This window comes from Protopterus annectens, chromosome 15.part0 (genome assembly GCF_019279795.1).
Source record: "Protopterus annectens isolate FY-2018-M chromosome 15.part0, PAN1.0, whole genome shotgun sequence".
NCBI lineage: Eukaryota > Metazoa > Chordata > Ceratodontiformes > Protopteridae > Protopterus > Protopterus annectens.
Window position 1 is genome coordinate 618394489 of NC_056749.1, and position 20312 is coordinate 618414800.

Genomic DNA, 20312 nt, shown 5'->3' on the forward strand with positions numbered 1-20312 from the left:
GTTGCTAGATTTCCTCAGCATGCCCAGGTTCACCAGGTTGATAGGAGAAAGCACAGGGAACTGACCTTTAGACATGCCTGGAGGGGTGGGCATTAATAATAAGTACTGGAGCTGTTTCCTTGTAGAACGTTTAGTGCTGGTAGCACTTTTGTTTGCTGCAATAATTGTTACAAGAAGTCTGGTAAAGTGTTAGGCTAATAAGCTATTAAAAGTGCAGGAGAGGAGAGAACTAGCAGATCTAAGGGAAAAATTGAAAAGCAGACTTTAGTACCACTCAGAAGCTTACAAACAGTCCTGGATACAGCAAATCGGTATCTGAACTAGACTAGTTACAGGAAAGGTGGGAAACGAGCGCAAACATGGGCTTTTAAACCAGAAAGTTGAAAGAGATGAAATAACTGCCCAAATGGCCAGTAAACTGCAATTTCTGGGCTGGAAACCACTCCTCTTGTAGTAGAGATAGCCTACCTAGTGCTTACCACTCCCACTAATAAGCTAGAAGGCTTCCCTCCAACATAGAAAGGCTTGGGGGGCTCAAAAACATACATACAGTACTGGATACAGCAAATCTGTATCTGGACTCGACTAGTTACATAAAAGGTGCGGAAACAAGTGCAAATGTGGACATTTAAACCAGAAAATTGAAAGAGATGGAATAACTGCCCAAATGGCCAATAAACTACAATTTCTGGGCCAGAAACCACTCCTCTTGTGGTAGATAGGTTACTTAGTGCTTACCACTCCCACAGACAAGCTAGAAGGCTTCCCTCCAACACAGAAACACTTGGCGGGGGGAGTGCTCAAAAGCTTACAAATAGTGCTGGATACAGCAAATCTGTATTTGGACTAGACTAGTTACAGGAAAGGCAGGAAACAAGCTTAGAATTTTTTTTTCAGAAAAGCAGCTAAAACAGCACTAAAAACAATTCAAGTGCAGTGCAAGCTAGCATACCTGAATGTGTAGCAATATTAAAGCAAATACAGTTTAAATAAATGCAATTTATTCAAACTGTATTCTGAACTGAATTCAGTTATTGTTTTATTCAATTCTAAACAGTTAAAGTGCCAAAAATATACTTATCAGCTGCGAAGCACACTCAGTCAGAACACAAGGAGATTCTAGCAAAGTTTTTTTTTTAGATTAAGGACCTAAGTGGGTTGGCCTTCTCGAATGTTCTCTCTGTATTAGGTAGAATGAGCTACTGACACTAGACTAAGAAAGAGCTGGGATTGAGCTGAACAGATGGGACTGGTAGGAGTGTCTGAAATGAAAATATGATCTCACTGTACTCTGTTGAGTGAGCAAATGAGATGGACCCAGAAGGAGTGTTCAAGCACAAATTTACAGGAGGGGCAGGCATTTCTAAAGCCACCAAGATTAATACCACAACAAGAACAGGAAGGGAGGGCAGGAAACTAACTGCAGAGAGACCACAATATGAAACAAATAGAAAAATAAAATGCAGTGCTATCTGCCTCTATTTTAGGATGTGTAAGGTGTCAAACAATGAGAACTCTGGCAGGGCTGGTTTTTTTCTTGCAGTTTTTACTGAATGATAAAGAGATAAAGCATAGAAAGAATGGTATAATAATAAAGCACAACATGATTACCAACATTTTAAATATCTCAGAAGCTATACCAAGATCCTTGTTAAATCCGAAAAGAAATCATACTGCAGTAATGTTCAAGAAAAGCACCAAAACAACCTCAAGTTTGCAAATCTACCATATAACAGTGAAGTCTGGATTTCAAGTATTTTCTGCTGTCGTTCTAGTATGTCAAAAAGAGAATGCAACAAGAACAGAGTTCCTGCAATGTCTGGTCAAGATCCATAGAAATGAAAACATAAACCAATAAAAATGGGTATAAACCAAATAAAATCTTCACTTTAGATACAATATCACAGAAACAGCATTTTCAAATCCTTGCTTCATAAATAAAATGTAAAATACCTAATTGATAAAGCAACAGGTAGGGAAGACCCCCATCCATCTGCTATGCAAGAAGGTGTGCTCACTACAAAAATGAATTTAATGATTTTGATTAAAAACAGTAAAAACAAGAAGAAGGGGAATTTTGTTAGTGTATTTAATCTGCCCTTATATCCCATTATAAAGGCATTTGAAGACAACTTGGGAAGAACAATGGGGGGGTTGTTGAATAAACCTAATCATTACAAATGTTACAATTTATCAGTATTGCAAAGGCAGAGTTTAAAACTATTGAGTAATAACAAAGACATCTGTGTAATGAAGGCTGATGAAGGGGGATCAATGGTTATAGGTAACCAGCAGGATGACATCAGAAGCATGCAAGATGTTTTAAATGACACCACATTTTTATTCTAAAGTACACAAAGATGAAGTGGATAAGGCTTACAGACAGACTATTAGTTGTACAGCAGTTTTATAGAAGGGGCAGCATCTTAGAATATGTACATTTTTTTCACTGATCCAAACATAAGATTGGGAGACCATTTGGCATCTCTAAAATACACAAAAATAGTCTTCATCTTCCATACAGACCCATTATGTCAGCACCTGCTTCTAAGCTGGAAGCAGTGTCAACATTTGTGGACAGGGCATTGCTCACCCTAGTACAACAAGTTCCTTCATTTATAAGGGATTCTTTTCACTTCTTCAATAAAATTAAAGAAGTTACTATTGAAAAGGAAAATTTACTAGTTACATCTGATGTTTATTCTTTATACACCTGTATTCCCCACAACATTGGTATAGAATGGACAGCTTTTATGTTAAACAGGAGTGATCACTATATAATGGGTGAAGAAAAGGTTTTGACAGAAAGCATTGGTCAGGTATTGAGTAACAATTTTCATATTTGAGGGAGCTTACTACCATCAAAAGACAGGGGTGGCTATGGGACCGTATATGGCACGGAATTATGAAAATTTGGTTATGGCTTACTGGGGACATATATTTTCCATCTTTAAGAAGGACATGATGACGTTTTCTCTTATTTTCAATTTACATTTACTGATGACTTGTTTTTTATATGGAAGGGACAGTTTGGTGAATTAAAGTCATTTTTTATGTAAAATGAATAGTAGTGCACTTTTATTTTAATTTTCATGGGATTTTTCAACATTTTAAGGTCTGTTTCGATTTAGAGGAGCAAAAAACATTAATGAGAAAAAAATTGAGTACCATTATAACTTTAAAACGTGTCCAGCAATGCATTTTGCATTACTCCATTATGCACCATGAACATATCAAATGCAACATTGTTTAGGGTCAGCTGGTCAGAATCATAAGATTGACCACTAACAGAGAAAATAGATTGCTTCACTCTAGTGTGTGTTACACGAGAGATTTGTGAACGGGGGTTGGGGGGGGGTACCCAAAGCACATTATGCACAACATTATTGATCAAAATCACAAGGAAACAGAAAGGGCAAACACTTACCAGATTAAGTCAAAAGAATGGTCTTTGTCCATTCCTTTGTTTTTTCCCTGGATAGTGATGCCAGTAAAATGGCAATACACAACAACTGGAGGCTATTAGAAATCAGTGATGAAGTTAGGAGAGTGGTGGGAGACAAACTGTTTTTATAATAAAGCTAAAAATGTCACAACTCATTTAGAAAAAAATGAATCAGTAAAAATGGTGAAGTATATAAGAGGGGGACTTTCAAATGTCACAACTGTGCCCGGTGCAGATGCCTTCACAAAAGCCCATCTATAGTTGATATAAGGATGGGAGAAGACTTGTACCTTGCTAGGTGCAACACCTGTAAAGCCTTCTTTATAGGAAAGACCAACAAGGTTTTTAAAAAAATAATTTATGAGCATCAGTATGTTATTAGAGTTAGAAATAAAGAAAATGATTTAGCAAAACATTCTGTGAAGTGTACTTAAAAAAAAAAATCTTTTCTGTGTCATTGGCCTCCTCCCTTTAGATCTTAATGGAGACATGGATAACGGATTAGAATACAGAGTGTGTAAATGACAGATTATGTTTTACACCTATAGTAAACAAGGACTTAACAGTAGTGTTAATTATAAGGTTGTTTCAGCAAAATTCAGAACAGAAAGAAATGTAGATATTTACAGATTTGTTGCTTTTCTACTTTTGTTTTTATTCAGGAGATATTTTTTAATTATGTAGTTTGATGAGAATGGACAATTGTATTTGCAAGAAGTGGCAGGGAGTCAGCTCATTATTGAAGGGTACTGAAGTGATTAGCTTTGTTAGTGAGTTTGTGTTTTGAGGAAGGCCAGTGTGACCAAAAGGGCTTAACTTTGGAATTAAACTTTTCTTGACTCATTTTCTCTCCATTTTGGTGTTTTTTTTAAATTCCATTTTTATTGTTGTTACACCATGTCTTCAGGGGCATTTCAGTTTTTGTCAATTCTGGTGTTAGTCTGAAGTTTGTTTTGGAATTTAAAAGCCTAGAAATAACAGAGAAACAGGAGTTTTGTGGTTGATGGTGTTTATTTTTTAGTTTTATAGCAGCATTTTCTACATTTCAGTTACTGACTAGAGTTACAAGTTGTCCTAACGGGTTCTGGCATGTAGCTCGCAAGACATTTCCCTGCGAGCTTCATCGTCGATACCAAATGGCTGCAGCAGCAATTTGCCATAGAGCAATACAGCTGAATAGCATAGCCGCTGCTGCTGTAACCTATTCACAGAAATATTTCTACTGGTGGCGATCCTTACAGACAGCTGCCCAGCTGTATTCTAGCAGGGACGGCCATACTAGATGTGTACCGCATTCTGTATTCTCATGTAAGTAATGCATTTATTTTATTATTTATTTATTTTATTGTCAGCAGCTATGCTGTTCAGCTGTATTGCTGTAAGGCAAATTGCTGCTGCAGCCATTTGGTATCGGCGATGTAGCTCGCAGGGAAATGTCTTGCGAGCTGCACGCCAGAACCCTGTCCTAACTTATTTTAATGCAGCCTGCTTTAAAAAGACAGCATGAAACTAGGATTTGTAGGGATGCACCTAGCTGTTCAAGCTTGTTTTAATGCTACATTAAGAAAACAGGAAATGGAAATTTGTGGAAATAAGACAGGTGGAGTCTTGGCTTGGAATTCATGTCGCACACTACTGCTAATAAAATGAAGACTGCAGTCATGGCAGATTTTTTTTTTTTGCACAGGCAGAGTGGTGCTGAAGGTCTGAGACTCTTACTTCAATGGTTGTCTGTATAAAAGACAGGATTTAGTCTTAGGGTATGGGAGAAATGGTTTTAATTTTGGTTGTAATGGAGCAAGGAAGTGATATGAGGAGGAGTTTGAATGGAGTTAGCATTACTGTAGTAAGCATGGCAACTACTGACTGCGAATGATTCAGGATAGGGTAAGAGTAATTCTGAAAAACTTAAAGTTCATATCTCTACAATTATAGAAAGCTTTAAGGATAGCATGGAGTTTTAATATATACATTAATCAGGAGCAGATAAGGGGGGGGCGCTGAGGATGAAAAGAGGGAATAGTATAAATGGACAGTGGTGTAAGTCACTGGTGAAACTTGATACTAACAATCAGTTGTTTTGGAGTGTGGTATGGGCAGTACAGGACATAATGAACAAAGTCGATTGGAAAGGGGGTAGGACAATGAAGCAAAGCTAATCAAAATGAAATGCAGTAGAGCAGTGCAGGCCAGCTAAAAAAAAGTAAGTTGGAGGAGGTACTTTGGAACAATAACCCTTACTATTTGATAAAATGTTTTAATGTGTAAAAGGTTAGATGAGTGACAGAAATTACTTTAATAGCAGTGTTTCATTGGTCAAGCAGGTTAGCTACTTATATATTTCCATCAAATGGTGAACAAATCCACCCATCCACACTTTGAGTATGTTTTTTCATTACTACTGCACTGAGCTTTAACACCAGTTACAATGAGCTTCTTTATATTAAAACAGAAATGTTATAAAGCAGGTGTTATAAAGCATGTAAAGAATGATGCTGGAATTAATAAACTGTCAAAGTCATGTTTACTGACGGAAGTACTAAAAAGAAAACTTGCTATTCTTGATAATTTGCAGTAACCCTCCCTTCTTAGATGAATTAGTAAAACAAAAGTTTAAGCAATGTTAACATTTATTGTAGTTTGATTAATGAAACTGGTAATATACAGACATCCACTAAAAGGAAATGATGGATTTATAACTTTTTAGTTACATCCTAAGAATTATAGTCCTTTTCCATGTTTTAGTAAAAGATTACTACTTTTTTTTTTTAAATAAAACATTGATAGACTACACATTTAACTGTGCTGGCTTGGACTGTTATCAGTCCCTGGCTAATACCCTGAAACAAAATTCACTGATTTCAGCTTGGATTCATCTTGGAACATTGCATACAGTTCCTAGGGTAGTTAGTTAATATTCCTTCCCACAGGTGTGAGTTGTTTACTGAATGTAAATACATTCAATAAATGTATAAAAAGAACATAATATGCAAAACTACTGGAACTGTAAAAGTTAAATTGTACATTTTTATAGCTTTGAACAACTCTTTCAATTCCAGTACTGTACACTTTAGAGATAGCATTAACAGTAAAACCAAACTTGTTTACAGTATATACATAAAGCCCATATTGATTTCTTTTTCCAAAAACTTTTATTTTATTTTGTATTATATTAACTCCTTTTAATCAACACCACTTTCATAAATATATGGTATTAATATAGGGTTAGAGTGAACCAACAGATAACGATATAAATTTATGTGCAATTGTGCCATTTAACCAAACAAAACATATACTTGTCAAAATATATAGTTCATACATTACATCGATATGATATAAAATGAGGGCAGTTATACAATTAGGTATAAAATGACTTGGAATGGCAGTATGGATTACCAACTTTAACTAGGACAAAACTATGTTAAACACTTTTTCCCATACTCCCATCTGACTAGTTCCCTTTTTATTATTGTATATTACCAGTTTATGTGCTAACAAATGCTTAATAGCCATTTTTTAAACTCTCCCCATGAAATTGTCAATCCATCTAACCATTTGGCTGCTATGTATAGCTTCATTAGTTGAAATAGTGCAATAAACATGTCGGTTTGTTTGGCTGCCATATTTATGGGGGGAATGTGAAGCAATGTAAATTCCCATGCTAATGTGTTAATGTTGGGATGATGGCTTAATGGCTAAGGTGTTTACCTTACAAACCCAAGGTGCAGGGTTTGAGTCTCACAAGGGATAATTGGCTAGGCTTAAAATGGCTCGCAAGGGCAGTTAGCTTAGTAATAAACTATGAATCTATGAACTATGCTGTTTTTTCATATCCCATCTTTTGTAGTTGGATCTTTAGGGAATTCCAAAGTTTCCACACACATTTGCAGCTCCAAAATATATGGAGTAAGTCCGCCTTTTGATATTCAAAATAAGAACAGTTTGCTGAGATGGATGTATTAAATTTATGAAGCACCATTGGGGTAAAGTATGCATTATTAATAATCATAAGCTGGGTATACATTCATTTTTTAAGGAAAGTGTCTTAGAAGTTATTTCAGTAGCTTGTGTTAACTTTTGCTCCAAGATGGATGGGTTTACTTTTAGCCAATAGTTGGAGAAGAGTAATCTATTGTGGTATTTGAACTCAGTTATCATTTTGTAAGTGTTCAATATCATTTTTTCTGTAGATAACATTAGCTTCCACAGAGACTCACAATTTCCTATATCCAAAGTGTTTAAATTACTATCATGGAGGTATCTAAAGCATAATTATTTAGGTAAATTAAGATGTGCCCTTATTTCTGTGATTGAACACTCACTATAGGGGTAAAAGTCCAGAATTCTCTTATCCTTTATCAAGGAGAAGTTATTAAGGTTAATCATTAAATTATTTAGTTTTAAATTTGGATTGAGATGTAAGGGATGTAAGGTTTTCAATGCTGTCAATAAGTTTAGGGATGCAAAGAGTTTTTATATATTAATAGTAAAGTATTTTATTGGGTCAGTGATCCTGTAGACTGTCAGTTCTTTTTCCTTAAGAAAAGGAAGTGCTTTGGGGTTGAAATCAAGTGGATTTTACATAAGTGTAGTATATTATTAACCATAGTGGTGACCACGTGTTGCTTACTGGATTATGTTCCGATATTTGTATTATACTACTACTGATAATGATGATGAAATACAGCTTAAAGTCTGGGGTGAACAAGATGGCTACAGTCCTGTAGACACTGCTATTCCTAGCTCTCTCAAAAATCCCTGAATAAAACTATAATGCAGAGGACAAGGGAGTACTAAAACTTGGAAATAATATACAGAATCTATCTAGGATACACTACAGCAAAAGTTGGATGGTATTGAAACAGCAAAGAAACTAGAGATAATCAAGATTATGCAAGATTAAAATACAGAATTGATGTCATGTGGTATTAAGGGCCTGCACAAAACTGAAAATCAACAAACCAAAACAATGTCAAAGAAAGAAAGCAGCATGGAAATTATCACAACAAAAACTAAATACTCTGTCTTAACCTCAAAAGAAAAAGACATAACATCAAAAAGACAAAGGACTGCAAAACAACCTGAAAATGCAAAAACTGCATCCAAAAACAAAGCATAGGTTCATAGGTTCATACTAGGCTATCTGCCCTAGGGCATTTATAAGCCTAGCCAGAGTATGTTTGGCTTTCGCCACCCATTTTAAATTAATTTTGCTTTGCCTTTTTTCGAGGTTAGTATACTGTGCCTCTGTCTAACAGTGACACAGAAGTGATACCCGGGGTAAACCTACGATCTCCCATCCACTCATCAAGATTCCTCTTGAAAAGAGTCAATGAGGGACTCTGCCTAACCTGGACTGGGATTTTATTCCAGAGTGAAGGGAGCCTCTGGGTTATGAATCTGTCCCTCCAGCATATCCTATTTATTTCAGTGCTGAGGTTCAAGTCTCTCGAGCGTGTAGCTCGATGGGATTTGGATTTTTTGAGGTGCAGCATGTCCCTTAATTCCGGGTTGGACATGGCTTTATACGTCAGGCACAGGTCACCTCTGAGCAGGCGGTATGCCACTGAGTAGAGCTGGAGTTTCTTTAACCGGGCAGCATATGGCATCTGTTTGAGCCCTTTGATCCTCTTGGTGAGGTACTTTTGGGGTCTTTCCAGTTGCTGCAGGTGTTTGGTAAGGTACATCCCAAAAGGGGCATTGTACTCAATTATGGGCCTGATGAGGGATGAGTAAAGAGGCACAATGACCTCCCCTAGTCTAGATGTGAATCCCTTCATGATTAGGTGGGCTATATAAAATGTTTTTCTAACCACTTTGGCCACGTGGTTGTCAAATGAGAGATTGCTATCAACTTGGGTCCCCAGGTCCCTAATTACTTCTTCTGTACTTAATGGATTACCACCTATGTGGTAATTTGTGGGCACTTTGTTTTTGCCAAAGGGGATGACTATACACTTTTTGGCGTTTAGCTTGAGGCCATGGCTCTGGCACCAGTTGTCTGTTTCTATGAGGCCCTTTTGGAGGATGCTTGTGTTGGCTGGAGAGTCGATTATGGCGCCCAGTTTGCAGTCATCTGCGAACGTGGTCAGCCACAGTCCTTCCGTGTTGGCCTGTACCTCCGAGAAATATATACCAAACAAGAGAGGTCCCAGGACTGAGCCTTGTGGGACGCCACTTGTAACTGGTTTGGAGTCTGACATGGCTCCAGCAATTCTAACCATGTGGGTTCTGTCCCAGACCAACCAGCTAACCTAGAAGACATTAAATCAGCCCTGCTTCCTATTCACCAAACAATACAGGATCTTACGCCACAATTCAAAACTTTTGGAGAATCGTTCAACCAAATCCTAACTAGATTCGAGAAATCAGGCACAAAAATACTAGAAACTGAAATGAAAATGAACAGCATACAGCAAAAAAAACAGATTCTAACCTCAAAGCAATACAGGACATGCAATCTAAAATAATAGCTTTTGAAGCCCGTTCACCCAGAAACAGCATAATTATCAGAGGAATACCTGAGGCAGTCACACATAATAACCTAATAATGACCATTGAATAAATTCTAAACATCTCATTGGAAGAAACTGATGAACAACAGCAAATAATAATAGAAAGAGCCCACTGTGCTCTAAGAGAAGTGCAAGCATCAGGTAAACCTAGGCCAGTAAATGTTAAACTCCTAAATTACCAAGTAAACCTAGGCCAGTATATGTTAAACTCCTAAATTACCAAGTAAACCTAGGCCAGTATATGTTAAACTCCTAAATTACCAAGTAAACCTAGGCCAGTATATGTTAAACTCCTAAATTACCAAGATGTTTCAAAAATCTTATTAGCTGGGAAAAAAAGGGTTCCTTACCTGGAATAATAATTGGATCGCCTGTGCGCAAGATCTTCCTATCCAGATAATATAGGCAAAGAGCAGCTATCTCCATTCTGCAGATTCCTGATTGACTAAAAAATAATCAGATGAAATATCCAAATTTGCTGGTGTTCTACAATATTGATCTCTACAATCAAAGAAGCGTAAGTGTTATTTAGCTGTTTTTAAGGAAATACCTACTTTATGAAGGGGAAAATGGCCATTTGGTCCTATTCCGGCTGAGCCCAAGTTGTCTAAGTGGGGGGAGATCAATAGTTGAACCAAGGTTATTTTTAGGCCTGGTACATGTTATGTCTAAACACGAGGTAATGGGGAAGAATAGAGGAGAGGGCTAGGAACAAAAATGATGACAATTTTTCCCCAGCCATGCAGCTTAAGATGAAACCAACTCTCATGGCACCTGTAATTAACGCACTTCCCCACAATGAGTTAATATCTTCCACAAATCGCAAAGAAAGCAAATTTGTGGGGGTGGTTGTGCAATGGATACTTTCCTAGATATGTAAAACTAATCATTTGGTCAGGGGATGTACAAGGAAAGCTTTCTACAATGAAATGGCTTAATTGCTAGATTCATCGGACCTCCTTTTAAGGTACTGTAACTTACAGTGCTTGCTGGACAAAACAGATGCAGTTACAAAGTATGTGACATCTAAATTAGGCACAAGGTTCATTTAAACAAAAAAAAAATTATGCTAAAGCTCGCTGGATAGGGTGAAAGTAATCCACAGAAAGGAACTTATCTGGCTATTGATGTTTTATGATATGTATCAAGTAAAACAAATAGTGTCATTAACATTGAGGGATAGTTAATTTCAGGTAACATTGAGGTCTTAAAATATGGTGAAAACTATTTTGCATGAGATTGAATTCCATATATTTGAAGCATAAAAGTTTAATCAAGCCTATACTCTAAGGATGCATATTTAAAAACATAGGAGACCTGGTATCACAGAAAACCTTTTGTTTGCTTCTAAAACCTGTACTAATTTTGATAATTAGTTCTAAGCTATTAGTGTCAGTAGCAATAAACGTGATTGTTAAATGGAATATAAAGGTATAGAAAATGATATAGCTGAATCTTTTTAAGGAATCACTCCAGATGGTGTGCTGTACCATCTAAGAGAAATGTCTTCTTGAAACTGTTATTGTTAAATGTGGTGTTTGTTGATAGTTGATTACTAGTTGTGGAGAAAAATGTTGGAAAATTTTTACCACTGCAGTTCATTATATATAAGAAGTTGCTAGTGAAAAACTGGTATATTTAACAACAATGATGTCTGATAAATTTCAAAAGGGAAAAACTACAAGAGAACTGACAGAAAGAAGGGCATAAAACTTGCTACTGGATATTTGTAGCAGGAAAAACCTAAGAAATGTGATAAATCTAACATGATGACATTAGTGTTATAGATATAAATAACCACTGTAGCTAGAATAGAATCTTATATTTAACTAGTATAAAATATAGGGATCCTATCTCTATACAAGATTGCAATTCCATAATCGAAAAGTATTGTTTGAAAACAAAAGCAAACTATCTTTATACCAGTTAAGGGATATTGCAGGATTGCTTATTCACTCAAAACATTCCGGTTCCCTTGCTTTCTGGGACACACTGTAATTTTTTATGTTAAAAAGAGTTAGGAAATAGTTAATAGGTGTTGAATAGAGAACTAGCATGTTAGGCTTTTTCTATATAGTAGATGTTTTTAATGAGGGGAAATATAACTCTGTTTTATCATATCAGTGGAATATTTACTCCATTTTACTGGAACAAAATCACCCATTCAAAAAAAAATTCTAGATTAATTGCACTCACAAATCTAGACTTACTATAACAGAAATGAATTACTTAGACAAAACATATTGTAGCAACAGTGAAATTATAAACCTGTTAGAACAAATTTATGCAAAGATTTATGAAGAGCAAATTTTACCAACCTCAGAAAATGATAGAACATCTTTCCTCCAAAAGATAGCATTTCCAAAATTAGATTCTAATCAACAAGAAATACTGACAGACCTGATCTCACTAAAGGAAATCACTAACACAATAAAGAATTTAAAGTCACACACAGTTCCTGGACTGGATGACCTGACATCAGAATTTTACAAAAGTTTTACCCCGCTAATTGCTAAAATACTGCAACATTATTAAACTACATCATAAATGCTAATAATAGTAACATCCATCTTAATGCTTTGAAAACAGTCTTTATTTTGAAAGAGCATTTCGATCCTAAAGACCCCAAAAGTTATAGACCCATCTCAGTATTAAATCTTGATGTAAAAATCTTCACATTGATCATATCACACATCTCGCCTGAACAATCTGGATTTACCCCGTATAGCCGAACCTGTGACAATACCCTGACTCTTGAAACTTTAATAACATTTGCAAATCAAAAGAAAATTCCAGTATATGCGATGGTAGTCAATGCATGTAAGGCATTTGATAGACTGAATCTAAGCTTTCTACTCTCAACACTAACCTATTTTGCTTTCCCCAACAAATTCATTCAAATAAATCCTATACAAATGTATACATAAATAGAACACTTTCAAATAGAATCATGATTAAAAATGGGACAAAAGGCTGCCCTTTATCCCCGTTTCTCTTTAATATGTATTTAGAACCATTCCATGTATATTAAACAATATTAAACAATATGTATATTACAATCCTCCAAGAATCTTTAGCAATAACATTTCTTAACAGCTTTCGCCAATGACTTAAACTTATATTTTTCCTACCCAAGCTCTGACATTAATAAACTACTGAAGGCAATTGATACATTTTCTAATCTAACTACAAACTTAATTAAAACCAGCATAATTCCTCTAAGCCCCCTAAGCTAATATCATTACTTTCATATCTAGATGCAATTAAGATAAAGCAATCTACAAAATACCTTGGAATTACCTTCTATCAAAACAAAAAGGAATTTTATCAAGACAACATCTTGAATAAATGGCAAACAATAATGCAGGACTGCAAAAGATGGAACAGCCTTAAGCCACCCTTCCTTTCCAAGATTTCCATAGTCAAGATGAACATACTGCCTAGAATAGTATATATGTAAATATATATACATATAGATATATGTAAATTCATGATCTCCCAAGTAATTGTGCACAACAATTTTTTTACAAAACTACACACATATTTAACTAAATGTATATGGTCCCCAAAATCAGTAAGGCTGTCATACCAAAAATTAATGCAACTGAAACTAAAGGGGGGACTAAATCTGCCATTTTGAATTTCAACATTTCAGGAAACAGGCAAACAACATTTAGGATAAGCAGTAGGGAAAGACTATCATGCTGGAAGTAGCATACTGTTAGAATTTAGCATTTCACTTTGTCTTGCTGAGGAAGTAGCATGCTGTTTGATACCAAATCTTGAGGTTAACCATTGTACCTAAAGCACTTACACAGTTTCCTTCAGCAAGTGTTTATAGAAGCCTTTTTGAACTCAGTGAAAGATCCCATGCCCCTTAATTCAAGTTAGAGTCTGCTCCATCATGCCATGCTTGGTTTGTAGAAGGGCACTACTCAATGCCTTTATATTTTCTATTTCTTGTGCAGCATTAGTTGTCTTTGCTCCTAGATTAAGTAAAGTAGCAGGGATATCTCCAGACATTGTAGACAAAACAGGAGTCTGAACAAGGTATTTTGTGCATCATCCTAAAAGGTGAGCTTTTAGTAGTTCCAGAATTACTTCTGCAGATAAAACATGTCTCTAATGTTTCACTAACTGAGTAAAGCAGCAAGGGACTAACCCAGCATCTTGTAAATGAATGACCAAACAAAGCAAGGTGCTTTGCCCCCCCAACTTATAAAATCATCTGATAGCCCTCACTGAATGAACTGTGCTGTACAAAGTACCTCTGTACTGCTACACTAGCTAAATGAAGCTAAAAGATAACCCTAGCACACTGATCCTAGATGACCCCACCAGATAAGGTTCCCTATGCAACACCCAAGAAGATCTCTTCAAAGTGCTGTCAGAGTTATTTCTGTGAAGCAAATGTAAGTGCTAATAATGCTTAACTTAACAGGCTGCTTTCACTTCCCCTATTTTTAAATCTCCAGTCACTCTGTGACTTCTGTTCTCCTTTACATTGCTGAAATAATGTGTAATGTAATTTGTTCTGAATTATTTTCTAGGTAGAATGTGCAGGGTAATTGTATCTCTTGATTCTTGCAGATGATACCATGCACACAGACATGTTTATGCATTTATTTCATTTGTTTGTCTTTGGTTACTGTTAAGTCTTTTGGAGGCTCAGGGAGAAATGGTTCACATGACATAAATTTGCATGAGCTGTTAACATGAGCTAATGAATAAAAATATACTAGATAGCATTGAGTTATGTATCATTTTTGATGTTATAATCTACTGTTACAGTGACTGATGAGTTATGCATAACTGAACAGATGAGCACCATGTTAAGCACACTATACAGTATTTACAGCAGTAGTCAGCAGATGAGGCACATTCATACCGTATCCAGTTAGTCACCTGAGGCCTGTAAACAGAAGAAAAAGTATAAAGGTTTTATTATTCTGATTTTGATGCATAAGAGGAGGTATGAGAACAGTACTGTTTTGTTGATAGATATAGTTTCACTGGAATATTGAAATACAGATGGGATAAAACTATAATAAGATGAGGGCTTAGTAATGGAGGTGTTATATGTGTAGGACTAATTTATTGTCAGGTACGTTTGCAATTTAAATTGTAGATGAGATTAGATGTTTCTGGTATTTGTTGGGAGAGAGAATTCTGCAGTTTATTAACAGATTAGGAGTATAGGCAGTCACTGGCATGATTTTTGGGTTTTCTAAAGTGTTGGTTCAGTGAATGTAGTTCTTTGTGGGGTCAGTGCCATTTTAGTAACTAGCTGGTGGTGGGATATTTCTCTAGGCTATAGAAAATTTTGCGGGCAGCTTTAATGTGAGATTGGGTAGCTCTAACTACTTAAAGGACTGAAGTGCAAGACAGTGATGTGTTCTGCTAATGTCATTACTTGAAAACATGACAGATTTAAGATTGTTATAGTTTGCCGAGCTGAGAGGACTGCAGGTTACTCAAAATTGATAAAGCATATGTAAAAATAGGGGCAGATAAGTCTGAGCTGTGGTTTTAAATGCATACACTGGTAGAAAAAGATCTGACGCTATTAAGAGGTCCTAGTTTGTGCTTAGCTTTATAATTTTTTAATTGCATATTGGGTATACTGATCAAATCTTAATTTATTAATTATTATACCCAACAGATTTTTGCTTTGCATTAACTCTATTCTAGTTTTATTTGATTGATAATATTTTTAAGTTGAAGTAGTTTGCTTGTTGGATAGGAGTGAAACTGATATTAGTTTAGTTTTTTCTAGATTTATGAGTAGTTTAGATTGGTCGTTTTTGTAAAGGAATGCTGTAGTACATCTTGGAAAACTGATTAAACAGGCTGCAGATATCAACGCTGGCATCTGTACATTGGATTAGATTTACTGAGAGTGAGGCTGTATGCATTTTATAATAAATATATTTAAGGTCCTAATATAGAACCTTGTTGAACACCATGATGTTTGCTGAAGAGTTGACAGCTTAACTTCCCTAACTATTAAACCAATTGGTTATACAAAGCACAAGGCCCAATTCCTTGCATCTAAGTAACAGTACAGGATTAGAAACTGTATGAAATGCTTTAAATAGATCTAAAAACAAGAGTGCCACTATTTCACTATGATTTTGTCTTTCATGAATATAGTTTGTGAAAGTTAGTAATGCTGTTTCCATGCTAAGGCCTATCCTAAATCCATGCTTTATTTTGGAAAATCATTTGTTCTCTGGTAGTTAATTGATCAGCTGTAGGTGAACAATTTTTCAAGTACTCACTAGTTGAAAACACTTCCTCTTAACTTCATACCATCTTGAACAAGGCCACACAAAGCACACCTTATTTAATAAAATATTCATAGGACCTCCTGATGAAGCTTAAAATTCTAAACCTGAACCATGTTGATGACCATATAGAACATATTAAGTCAGACATGTTTTCCCATTGTACTGTCATCCCTGTTGATGTGAGATTTTGAGTACATTAGATGTTTTGTTTCTAAAATTAGAAGTCTCACTAATGAAGAGATTACAACTTTTTTCATCAACAAAAGGGCGTGCCTCTGTGGGTAGCAGTCACCTCTACTTCTGCCAATACTGTAGTAAATAAATTGGGTAAGAACTTTTTGTACAATGGTGTTCATCCCTAAATATTGTTATGTTGTCATTTTTGTCAGTTTGTTTTAATCCTACCATAGACTCTATTAATCAATTTAAAGTAGACATGTCTTCTAGTTGTGAGTTCCTAAATTTAATGTTTAATGCTTACATCAGTGCAATTAATTGTTTTTAGATTTTTACAGTACAACATAAGACAGATCATTTCTTTCTTCTTGTGCTTTAAATAGAAAATCGAATTAGTAATTATATCCAGTGCCCAACCTACACACATAACAAGGAATGCTATTCATGATCAAGCTATTCACTTGTCATGGTTAATTACCTCTGAAAATCAGTTCTCATATGCGCTCAAAGAACTGAAAAATGTATTTAGTCAAATGAATTATACTGATGACATTTTAGATGGTATACTAGGAGAAGTACATGCTGAAAAAAATATCCAGTGTAAAACTATTTCCTTGAAAATTAAGTCATGACATTTATTGTTTGGTACATACTAACAATGTTGATAGTGCACACGCAAGCATTCCCATTATATTTTAATACAGTTAAAGTATTAAGTGTTTTCTGAAGAATAACAGGAAAATATTTTAGATGTAATATTATTCTAAAGGCTGCGGAGATGAATGGAAGTTTGTTGGTAAAAAGGGCATGAAAAAGTCTTTTGGAGAATGTTCCCTTGGGCAGTTTTGGTAACAGCAAAAATAAGATGTTTGGGCTTTATGTCCTTCAATGTAATTCTTGTAGATTTGCTTGTGGTATTGCCACCCTATTTTTACCCTATCTGGAATATCACATTAGTATTCAAAGAAGTGCGCATGTAATACTGAGGGGGCAATTCGCTGTGTCTTCTGTTTCAATTGCAGTGTCTTCTGCATTGGTAAAACCAAAATAATAAAGTATGTTATGCAGAAGAAGTCAAGGTTTCTATGCAGACACACCAAAAGTAAGAGTAATGCATTAAAGAAAAACATGAAAAAAATCACAATTTTAAAAAGAACTTACTTTTTGTACAAAACTTTGTGGATTCTTATCCCAGACTGGGTAGTACAGTAAATGGTATAAAACTTTTAGATATGAGGTGGCAGATTAAATTAAAGGCTGATAAGCCACTGGGTATTAATTATTTTATTAATATAATCAGTATTCTGAGACGTTCATGCCAGCAATAATTGTGTTAGATAAATAATTTAACAACATTTGCATTTTAGGATTGTGGGTTGTGTTTTGGTGTTGTATCTTTTTCTCAGTTAAGTATATTATCACACTTAATACTGATTGTTAAAGTCTTACTTCTAAAAAAGTATAGATTATAAAAAACTAAACTAGGGTTGTAATAAAATGTTGTTTTGTTTGTCTGGATTGACTTCATTGTATTTTTTTTTTTTTTTTTTTTTTTTACTATTTGTTTACACTGATTAACTGGGAATGTCCATCCAGTTTTAATGTCTTACTCTCCATACATTGTTTGTAACAACTGGCTTATGTTACAATGTGATGAGGCCACAAAACAATTACATAGTGAATTCCCTTCTTCTATTTACAAGAAAAAACATAATATTAAAGATTTCTTGGAAAGACCACTTGTACATACTCCTGCATCTTTAACAGTGATGTAAAACTGTACCACCAGTGTGGATATATTGAAACTATCTATGAAGTATAGTTAATAGAGAAAATAAAAGGAGGTGTCAAAGGTGGCAAGTTCACTTGTTTTTCTGAACATGTAGTGTACCTGACTTTCTGTTCAAATTGTCAAGCATTTTGCATTGACAAGAGCATTAATGCCCTCAACAAGAGGATTTATCAGCATCTGTATAGTATGCAAAAGGCTGATAATAATAACACACTTCACCAGATATTCTTTGATATGTGATGCGTTTAACAAGTTGGTGATTTCAAAAGTGACTGCTTCGTGGTTGGATCTTACCAGGGATGATGGCATTTAGGGATGCTGCAGTCGTTACTCATGTTGGTTAATTCCAAGTCCAAGATATTTTCTCCTCTTGTGGGGGTGTCAACCAACTGGTCCAAGGCATTTGCCATGACAAAATCAATGAATCTCTGGGCATTTGTGTTTTGGCATGCGTATTTCTTCCAATCTATGGTTGGATAGTTTGTCACCTAGGATCAGGATAAAGGGTTGAATCTTGGCAGATTGGAAGAGGTCCAGATAGGTGGAGTGGACATCTTGAGCCAGAGTTGGAGGTCTGTTGCTAGCTATGATTTGAATAGGGGCCTTCTCAATAGTTAACTGCACCTGGAGCATTTTCTGTGTATCGTACTGTCTGACCAGCCTAGAGGTGTGTATGTCTTTTATATATATTGCAACTCCACTTATTTTTGTATTGCTGTCCACGGTTTGGGGTCTGAATGAATGATAGGATGAGTAATCTGGTTTGGCTGTGGTGCTCTCCACAGCTCTGAAGCAGGTTTCTGTGACTGCACAAATATCAGCTTCTTCCAGGGTTAAGAATGCTTGCATTGAGTGCAGTTTCATTTTTAGACTCCTAGCATTTAGCAGCATGACCTTTAATTTACGTTTTGATGAAATTTTCATGTTGGTAGTTTTTACCTCATGGCATTGCCTAAAAAAGGCACTATGGGGGAGGAAAGAGCCTTTACCAGGAGCCTGAAGTCCAAGGGAGACAGATGCAGGCCATCTCTGGTAAAGCATTGAGGCTTGGCAGTCATGTCATCCCAGGCTGTCAGGTACTGGATCCCTTGGAATGACACCAGAAACTAAGCCAACTGTTAAAGTCAATCATTTTCTGTTTGTATTGAGGCATCATTCTGGGTGACAGAAGAATGCTGTTTAAGGCTAGGAACATTAAGTTAAACTGGTGTTTGGTGTGAGTGCGTTCCATGATTTGGAAATAGAGTATGTGTATAGAGAACTAAGTGTCTGTTATTCTAAAAGTGTATTAATTCTGGTTTAAGCACTTGGGCTTTCAGGCCAGTTATTTTACATTAAGAGGGTTCGTGGTCTGCACTCTTGTGGGAGGAGAGGCTGGACTCTGCCCTTCTGAGCTGGGAATTTCTTGTTGAAGGCTTATAGTGCATGCATATCTGAACTGCTTCTTACTGAAGTTGGTGCGCCTTGTTTGCTGTGGCATAGACTGGATTCGGGCCTGCTGAATCTAGCTTTGTTTGTGTAACTTGAGCACTAATCCAGGCATTCTCTAAAGTATTCAATTGTATTTATTACTGCTTGGTAGTAACTTGATTAAAGTGTAGCTATCATTCTAAGTCTTTTGGATTAAGCACTTGGGCTTCAGACCAGATGTTTTTCATTAGGAAGGTTTGTGGCATGCACTGTGGTGGCAGGACAGGTAGCTTTCATCCTTCTAAGTTGGGAACTGCTGATTGAGAGGCCAGTGTCTGTTATTCTTAAAGTGTATTAATTCTGGTTTAAGCACTTGGGCTTCAGGCCAGTTATTTTACTTAAAGAAGGTTTGTGGTCTGCACTCTTGTGGGAGAAGAGGCTGGACTCTGCCCTTCTGAGCTGGGAATTTCTGATTAAAGGTTTATAGTGCCTGAATATTTGAACTGTATCTTACTGAAATTGGTACACCTTGTTTGCTGTAGCATAGACTAGATCCAGGCCTGCTGAATCTAGCTTTGTTTATATGCTTGTTGTTTGTTTGCTTGTTATTTCCCTGGAACGCTAATTCCACCTAATATGCGGCTTCTCACCGCTTCTGTGGATCACTAGTGATATCTGCATTG